General features: G+C 44.8%; 1 protein-coding gene across 2 annotated transcripts in view; it reads right to left on the bottom strand.

Moving 5' to 3' along the window:
• FAM114A1 (family with sequence similarity 114 member A1) overlaps window positions 1–7,488 on the bottom strand; it is a 78,068-nt gene extending 70,580 nt beyond the window's left edge. For both annotated transcript variants that reach the window (XM_006169242.3, XM_027768575.1), the window contains exon 1: window positions 7,440–7,488. The gene's annotated coding sequence lies outside the window, so the exon portion shown is untranslated. The remainder of the gene's footprint in view (window positions 1–7,439) is intronic.
• Window positions 7,489–8,211: the final 723 nt, after the last annotated feature.

Here is an 8,211-nt window from a genome sequence, read left to right on the forward strand (position 1 = left end):
GTGAACTACTCCCCCCACCCCCCCGGAGGGCATGGCCAAGCCGCAATCCCTTCTATAGTCTCCTCTTGAGATCTTGGGTACACACACACAAATGTGTCCGGCATGAGTTTTAAGTTACCGAGTCCAGGTCTAGAACTGTGGTCAACTATGTAGGAGTCAGTCCAGTGATATAATCATTACACCACCTGCTGGTCCCTGAAAGTGAATTTTTTTATATATGTATTTTATATTATGTGAATTATAACTCAATAATGCTGTTATTTTAAAAAAATTATATCTTTGGATACATAGTTCTTTTTTTAAAGAACTATTTGTTACCGAGTCCAGGTCTAGAACTGTGGTCAACTATGTAGGAGTCAGTCCAGTGATATAATCATTACACCACCTGCTGGTCCCTGAAAGTGAATTTTTTTATATATGTATTTTATATTATGTGAATTATAACTCAATAATGCTGTTATTTTAAAAAAATTATATCTTTGGATACATAGTTCTTTTTTTAAAGAACTATTTGTTTAACTTTAATTATTCATTCTCTTTTTTTAATTTGGCCAGAGAGAGACACAGAGAGAAAGAGAGAAGGTGAGAAATCAAGTCACCAGGTCCAGGACCCAGACTGTGGTCGGTCATGTGGGAGTGTCCAGCACCTTAACCACCATGCCACCCACCTGCTGGTCTCTGGGTAAGTAGTCCAATAGCCAGCTGAATATCTCTTCCTGTCCCCAAAAGAAAGGAAATCTTTTGGCTTACTCTTTGTTTCCTTTTTGAATTTTTTAAAGTTTATTTATTCCCTGAGAGAGAGGGAGAAGCCATTGCCAACCGGGTGACACTGAGATGTAGTCCCAGCCTTCAGTCAGCCCCAATCATGGCCACAGGTATGCCTGGTATACTTAGGGAGGTCTCCAGATTAGAACTAGGAACCTTCTGATGTGGGATTGTCTTGCAGAGAACTGTTTACCACTGCGCCACCATCCGGCCCCCACTGTTAATACTAAATCTTCTTGACTTTGGTGTTTGTGTAAATAGCACCCAGATTTCACCTAATAATCTCAGAGCTATCACTGATTGAACTTTCAACCCCCACCCCCCAAATTATATATAGAAGTCAGAAATGTCATGACACATTTTTCTATGCAAAAAATGGCATGACTTTTCCAACAACCCAACGTATTAATAGCTATGATTTATTGAGCGCCTACTATATCCAGGCTCTTTAAATGTATTATTTCCTTCAAGCTGGATATTAAAAACTCCATTTTAGAGAGGAGGAAGCCAAGGCTCACATTCCTCGTAAATGGTTGGTGTGAACTTCGAACCCATATTGGACTTTGAGATTGAATCACAGAGCCCTTTCTGTAATGCTGCCTGCCTCCTGTCTTACACTCAAATCAGAGCCGAATCCTAGAGCTCTTTACTCAGAACCCACATCCATTCCTTTACTTCATTCTCACTGCCAGGCCTCATTATGGTAAATGTTGACTATTTCAATTTGGGCTCATTCTTCCTTTTTTATTTAGAGAGATTTTTGCTACAGGGTGCATGCACTCAACTGACTCACTGGAGAGACAGAGAGAGACAGGGAGACAGAAAGCGAGAAATCACCCACCAGGAGGAGCTGGCCATGCCACAATCCTTTCTCCTCCATTCTTCTCTTGGGATCTTGGACATGCATGCACACTTGCCCAGTGAGAGTTTTAAGCTGCTGGGTCTGAGTCTCGAACTGTGGTCTTGAAATAGTCAACCTCCTCCATTCTTTACTCTTCCCACGGGACAAAACTTTTCTTCCTCTGAACCAAGACTGCTTTGTGTTCATCTCACCTTGGACTCTTACAACCGTCTTTGATTAGAATTGCTTGAGGTTTTCATGCTTATGTTATGAAGTCTATGAAGACAAGGTCTTCCTTGTTTGGTTTTTGTATCTTACATAGCACTTAACATGTTTTTTTCTTTTTAGAAACATTTTTAAAGAATTATTTTTATTTAACATTATTTATTTATTTATTTATTTAAATTTGACCAGAGAGAGCGAGGGAGAGAGAAAACAAGCTACCAGGTCTGGGACTCGAACTGCATCAGCCATGTCGGAGTCCAGCGCCCTCAACTACCATGCCAACTGCTGGCCCCGCACTTAATGTGGTTTCTTATACAAGGTAAGCTCAACAAAAATGCCTGTTGAGCTGTGCTACTCTTTGTGTAAAAATGCCCAGGGGCTCTTTTGTAGCAGGTGTTTTTCCAATAACTCCACTTCCAGGTATTCTTTCTTTTGTTCCTTCACCTCCCAGTTAACTGAGCAGAATGCCTCTTTTTAAACAAATAATCCTGCCAGACAACGAATTCAGTAACAACGCTCTTGCTGACAAGCCCGCAGGTGGGAAAGGCGGAGGATATGAGCTCCCCTTAAGCTGCTGAATTAAGTGTAGGGTACTCGAGTTGGCCACGGGCTGCAGGGAAATCTGGTCAAAGACTAGTTAAAATAGTAAAGAAAGATACGAAAGTAGCTGTATAGAAAAGGGGAGGTGGTTTATAGGAGGGCAGCAGAATTGATGGTAATATTGGGGGAAACATGGAAAGCCACTGTCATTTGGAAGTTTATAAAATCTTTATGAGAACCTCTCTCTGCATCAGGACTGACCAAGGACAGAGTGCATAAACTACAACCTGCTGACTGAGTCTTGTCCTCTGTTTGTTTTGGTAAATAAAATCTTGCTGGAACAGAAACACACCCTTTTGTTGATAGAATGTTATGGCTTGTCTAGACCCATGACAGTGGAGTCGATAGGGCAACACAGACCATGTGGCCTGCAAAGTTGCAAAGCCTAAAACACTTACTATCTGGTCCGTTACAGAAAATGTGTGCTGACCCAAGGTCTAGACACGGCTTGAGTTTTTTACGAGTAAATTCATTCATCACCTAAAATGCTCCCCACAACTCTGTAAGGTATTAGAACAGTAAGATCACAGTGCCCAAATAAGTGCAAATGGAAGACATGGTTAGTATATTTCAGAAATGCATCCATGGCCTGGCGTCTAAGCTGATACCACAAGGTCGACCCTATGGTTCAAATCCTGCCCCAGCCTCAAGGGCTTAAAAAGCTTGCCAGGTGTGGGTGTGTGTGCACCAAAAATCTGAATAGAGTGGAGAAATAGAGAAAGGATTGCAGTTATGATCACACCCCAACAGAAGGTGCTCTATCCGCCCCCACCAATGCCCCCCACAAATGTATGAGCTTTCTGGCAATTTTTTAAAAAAATAAATGAATAATCTGTTTGAGAAGCTAGCACAAAACAGTTAAAAAGTGATGCAAAATACCACAAAAGAAACTAGATTGAAGGAGAATCTCAAAAATGCCTTTGAGGGGTCGGCAGGTGGCGCGGTGGTTAAGGGCGCTTGACTCTCACATGGCTGACCACTGTTTGAGTTCCGAACCTGGCAGCTTGCTTTCTAACCTTGCCTCTCTCTCTCTTTCTCACTCTATCCCTCTCTGGTCAAATTAAAATAAACAAGTAAATAAATAAAGTTAAATTAAAGTATTTAAAAAGTGCCTTTGATACAGTTCTAAGAGCATGTGCAAATGGCCAGCATCAGGAATGGTTTCCAGACATGCAGGACTGACTTCTGTGTGGCCTGGATTAGAGGCTGCACCAGGGGTGGGAGGGATGACCTTCTGAGGTGGAAGGACTCATGCCCTGGAAGACCAAGAGCTGAGTCCTCTGGTCCCATGCCCCTCTGTGGGCATCCAACACCCATTCTGGCTGGGCTTCCTCACATCCTCCTCTGTAACATAAAGATATACAAAATGATCTGCATACTCTCTCCCCAAATCCCTATCACAGGACTGGGGCCAGTCTATGATGACAGAAAAAAATGAGAACAAGATCACAAGTTTTTCATAAATCTCGATTTATTAAATATAAAGGACTGCCTTCATCTTGTACATTTGCTTTTTTCTTGGTATTAAAATTGTCTTCCCTTTTCTGAAATACTGGTGGTACTGGATGGATTATTTTAAAAATGGCCTCACTTGGCAAAATAAAAATAAAAACTTGGTCACACCATCTCCTGGGTGAGATTGTCTCCCCCAGTTAAAAAAGTTCTGGTCAGTAAAGGACTAGGAATAAACTCTGGATGAGAGGCTCCTAAGCAAGTTGTAACCATTCCTAGGATGCTTGACAAGGACCTACCTGCTAGGCATTTTTCTGAAACACATATGAGACCTATTTGCTGCTCTTTAAAAGTCATCAGGTTTGGGGCTGGCAGGTGGCACTATGGTTAGTACGCTTTACTCCCTTATGGTGGACAGTGGTTCAGGTCCTAAACCTGGTGGATTGCTTTCTCAATTTCCCTCTTTCTCTCTCTGGTCAAATTAAAAATTATAATAATAATAAATAACTAATACCATCAGGTCTCCTATATGGTCTGGTTATTAGTCCCTTATCTGAGGCATAGTTTACAAATATAGTCTCCCATTCCGAGGGTTGTCTCTTCACTCTAATTACTGTTTGTTTTGCTGTGTAGTAGCTTTTTAACCTGATGTAATCCCACTTGTCTATTTTTGAGATCATTAGCTAGCTGTGCTTTGGGGGTCTTATTTAAGAAGTCTTTTCCTACTCTGATATCACCAGATGATCTGTTGACTGATTACTGGAATATACATGGAATTCAAACAGCTTATCCAAAAAGAAATAATTAATCCAATTACAAGATGGGTAAATGAGCTGAAAGATAACTCTCCAAAGAAGACATACAGTCAGCCAAAAAGTATATGAAAAAATGCTCAACATCCCTTATCTCAAGGGAGATGCAAATCACAACCACAATGAAATACCACCTAACCCCAATCAGAATAGCTAAGATTAAAAAAACTAAGAATGATAAGTTCTGATGAGGCTGTAGTGAAAAGAGAAGTTTCCTACACTGCTGGTGGGAATGTAAATTAGTATAGCCACTGTGGAGAATAATACGGAGGTGCCTCAAAGACCTACAGATAGAAGTACCACACGACCAGTAATTCCACTCCTGGGTATCTATCCAAAAGATAGGAATGCACTCAGCTGGAAAAACACTTGTACATCTATGTCTATTGCAGGATCATTCACAATTGCTAAGACATGGAATCAAACCAAATGTCGAAGAAAAGATTAATGGATTGAAAAAATGTGGCACATATACACTATGGAATACGACTCAGCCATAAAAAACAGTGAGATCCTAGCATTTGATTAAAAAAAATGGATGAATGTAGAAGATTTAATACTGAGCGAAGCCAGCCAGACTATGAAAGAGAGGCACTGTATGTCCCCTTTTAATATACACCAAATGTTAGCAGTCTGTAGCAGAAACTGAAAGACTGGGAGGTATAAAAGCATGGAGAGCAAATGTGGATACAAAAGACAGTGTGGGAACAAGGTGGGCAACAGGGGTGGGGTGGAGGGTGGGAAGGAATCAAGGGGAACAATAAAAGAAAAACATTTAACAGACACAAAAATCCAAAACTATCTGTTGATGATAATGTGTTTAGTAGTATCTTTGACTAGACTACTATATGGTATTCATGCTGGGAAAATTAAGTTTGTATGCTGTAAAGATATACAGTGACTAAATACATATATAAAATAATAAAGGAAAATTAAACATTAAAAAATAACATCAGGTGTAGGACCAGCAGGTGGCGTGGTACTTAAGGTGCTGGATCCCACATAGCCAACTAGATGGTTTGAGTCCCGGACCTGGTAGCTTGAAAATCACGCCAGGTGCATGTGCATGTGTGCCCCAAATCACAGAAGGTGAACAGGGGAGAAGGAACTGTGGTGTGGCCACTCCTCCTGGGGGAGTGATTTCTCACTTTCTCTCTTTCTGGTGAGTGCACATGCCTTATAGCAAAATCTAAAAAAATAACAAAACAAAAACCTATCAGGTGTAAATGCTTCAATGGCATCTAAGGCACCTCCCAGTCCAGCTCCAATTGGGGCTCTCTGTCTTCTGCACCTCTGGACACACCCTACACAGTGCTTCACCAGACCTCTCATTTCCCACACAGCTCATAAACCCTCACACCTTCTGGCCTTTGGTTGTGCAAAGGCCCTGACTTGGCCTGATTTCTTAGTCCTTGGCCCTGACTGCTTGGCCTCCGACTGCCTGGCAAACTCTTCTTTCTGTGGACACCCCCCATCTAATGTCACCCCTTATTCTGAATCTCTCCTTAATCTGCACCACTCCTCCCAAAATTTATCGCTCCCTCTTCGATATTTTTGTTACTTGCACGCACTTCTACTGGATTTATAAGAAATATTTGTTTCTAGGTCATTCTGTCCTCCAGGGCTGTAACCAGCAGCCCCTAGCTTGATTTCAAACAAAGTATTTATCGAATGAGAACATACCACATTTCCTATTATTTATATCGTTATATTTATATGAATAATTTTTTAAAAGCGAGGCTTGGTCAAGCTTGGCCTTCTAAATAAATAAATGGCTTTCTTATATGGTCTGAATTGCGGAGATTCAAGAAGGCTGTTCTCCTTCCCCCAACCTCAAATTCCTCTGCACTGGCTCACTGGTGCCTCAAATTCCACTCTAAAGTTTCCTTCCTTTGCTTAAAATGTACAGTGTAGGACGTTAATCAGATTCTTCTGAGCTCAAGTTGAATGGAGGTTCGAGGGAGAGAACACGGGAATATGGGCGAGGTAGGAAAGGGGGCCCTAGGAGGAAGAGAAGCCAAGAGAGGTCCAGAGGATAAAGTTGGTCCAGAGTCACTGATTTAAAAAGCCACCTGCTGGTACTTTTCCAGGGTGGATGAGGAATGGTGGCATTAGAGGACTCAGGCCACGGAAGGAGGACTTCCTACTCTAGGAAGACAAGTGACTGCGACTCCTGATCTGACAGGGCTGAAAATACTCACCGGAATCCAGGGGGAGAGGCCACAGGGGGAAGGGGGTGGGACCCTTAGGGACAGAGTGGGACCCCACGGGGGCTGTGAATGGAGGCGTGCCAGCTTGACCTCTGGCTGGGGCAGAGCGGCAGGTGGGGCGTGGGTCCCAGAGGAGGGGGATGAGCTTGGGTGGGAGGTCAAGGCCTGCGCTCGGTTTCCAGGGCGCACCCGGGGACGAGGCCTCTGCCCGCGGCTGGGGCCCCGCGGGCGGGCTGCTGCCCCTCCGCCCAGGCCCGGCGGAAACTTTTTTGCACTTGCCGGTTCGCGCCGGCCGAGGGGGCAGACCCGGCCCGCACCCAGCAGGGCCCTCGGCCGCGCCGCCGCGCCTCCCGGACCGTCACCCCCGGCCGGTCTTCCCGGGTCGCGCGGTGCCAACCCCGCCCAAGGCTTCCCTGCACGCGGCAGGACCCAGAGGGTCCCAGGATATGCCGGGGTCGCCCCCCACCCCGCTGCCCTGTCCCCACGTCCCGCGCCCATCGGGGAAGGGATGGGAGAGGGCGCCGGGGTTCTTACCACTCCGGTGGCCGAGTGCGCGCGGAGCGCCCGGGTCCCGCCCCGCCCCCGGGAGCACCCCCTCCCGCCGCTCCTCCGACCCTGGGGCAGCTGCTAGGGTCGCCCCTGTGCCCCCGCGAGAGCTGCAGGGCAGGAACCGGTACCGATCTGGGGTTCTCTGGTGTCGGTCCTTCTTTCCGGAGCTCCTGAAAAACCCCCAGTGTCACCGGGAGGGGGTCGTTCACGTTCTGCAAGTTTGTGATCTTCCAATTCTGCGCGAAGTAGCATCCCGTAACTCTGCCGGTGGGAGTGCAAAGGGATTCTTCAAACAAACAAACAAACAAACACGAAAAACACTTTCTAGGGGGCCGGTTTGGAAATGCAGATCAAAACTTAAATGCATTAGAGGTGGTCCCAGAATTCCGCTTCTGCGCCTCTGTCTTGAGTAAACAGTCCGACTCGCAAATTTGTCTAGACTAGGGTGTCTCTTGTAGCTGTTTTTGCCAGGGAAACCGGAAACAATCTAGCCATTAAAATGAGCATTTGGTGACCCGAAAGGGAGGCCTGTATTAAGACCTTCCTTAATATGTGGCTAAATTTAAGTGGAGGGCGTGGAAGCTTACACGTCTATGTAAACTATGAGCTAACTTTGTAGATTAAGATGTGTGCATATGCTGTATGTAAAAGTGAGAGGAAACCTAAGTTAAAAACAGTGATTCTGGGGACCAGCAGTTGGCGCAATGGCTATGTCACTGGGCTCCCATGTAGTCAACTACAGTTCAAGTCCCAGGCC

The sequence above is a fragment of the Tupaia chinensis genome, unplaced genomic scaffold (genome assembly GCF_000334495.1).
Source record: "Tupaia chinensis unplaced genomic scaffold, TupChi_1.0 Scaffold146907_1, whole genome shotgun sequence".
In the NCBI taxonomy this organism is placed as follows: domain Eukaryota; kingdom Metazoa; phylum Chordata; class Mammalia; order Scandentia; family Tupaiidae; genus Tupaia; species Tupaia belangeri.